Below are 1,300 nucleotides of genomic sequence, written 5' to 3'. Positions count from 1 at the left end.
GCACGTCATCAAGGCCAATTTCCAAATATGGGAGGTGTTATTTATGAAATTTGACACAGTTCCTCTTCTCTGATCGGCTCGAGACATAGCTCATCGGAATCAGTGCCCAATTCCCCTTCGGATAAGCCATACTTATTTTTGGCGTTCAGTTTCTTAAGTGGAGCCAGGCCCAAGATTACAAGGCAAGAAGCCCATGCATACAGTTTAGTTTAGTGTCAGTTACAACTACTCCAGAGTGGTTTTTAGATGGATATAATGAATACAATTGTAATGATTATTATTTTGCTAGGAGGGGGGTAGTCAGAGAGACCCATGTGACCACGAAGCTACTACCATAACAAGAGTCGTGTACTCTTGGTACTACAGGCAATGACTAAAAAACGTTCTAGTGCACATTGCATGCTTGTATTGCCAAGGGTACGAAACATTGTAACATAGCAGCGAGTCGAAGAATACCAGAATGGTACAGAACCCTGCAAGAGTGTGCGACTGGTGTCGCCCCATGTACCAGAAAGTACATTGTATGCACATGTTCATCATGCACTGGCGCATACTAGAATTGTGTACAGCATTCCATGCGTCGGTTCAACACCGTATTTACGCTGAAGTCGCTTCACACGCAGAAATTTGACAGGGGGCGGATCAACGGTACCAGAGTTGCACTGTTTAGGGGTTCTTCTGTATTTGGAGTACTTTTGGTAGCTTACCAGCTGAGTGGCTCACAGAGAGACACCGATTATTCAGCATGCACCAACAGCCCACCAAATTCATAAGACAGTCTCACCTCTCTCCCTACCTTTCTCTCTACTTCTCTTTCACCCTCATTTTCTAACTCTTTCAGTATCAACGTTCTCTCTACCTCGCTCTCTCTATTTCTGTCTCTAGCTCTGTCTCCACCTCTCTATTTCTGCCCTTTTCTCCACCTCTCCTTATCTCTCTGTAACTCTCTCCCTACCCCTCTCCCTACCTCTCCGTCTACCTCTCTCCCTCCCTACTTCTCTCTCTCTTTCTCCATCTCTCTCTCTCTCTTTCTTTCTTTCTCTCCCTACACCTCTCCGTCTACCTCTCTCCCTCCCTACTTCTCTCTCTCTTTCTCCATCTCTCTCTCTCTCTTTCTTTCTCTCTCTCCCTACACCTCTCCGTCTACCTCTCTCCCTCCCTACCTCTCTCTCTCTCTTTCTCCATCTCTTTCTCTCTCTCTCTCTCTCTCTCTCTCTCTTTCTCTCTCTCTTTTTCTCTCTCTATCTCTCTCTCTCTCTCTCTCTCTCTCCCTCTCTATCTCTCTCCCTCTCTATCTCTC

The 1,300-nt window shown here is 46.0% G+C and overlaps 1 protein-coding gene across 1 annotated transcript in view; it reads right to left on the bottom strand.

Moving 5' to 3' along the window:
• The window catches only part of LOC135828089 (octapeptide-repeat protein T2-like), a gene marked incomplete at its 5' end in the record, with an annotated part of 14,199 nt that overhangs the window by 11,507 nt on the left and 1,392 nt on the right, over positions 1-1,300 (bottom strand). The gene's annotated exons all lie outside the window — the stretch shown is intronic.

This window comes from Sycon ciliatum, chromosome 12, assembly GCF_964019385.1.
Source record: "Sycon ciliatum chromosome 12, ocSycCili1.1, whole genome shotgun sequence".
Lineage (NCBI taxonomy): Eukaryota > Metazoa > Porifera > Calcarea > Leucosolenida > Sycettidae > Sycon > Sycon ciliatum.
Note: the sequence above shows the minus strand (reverse complement) of the source record. Positions and strands in the feature narration are given on the sequence as shown.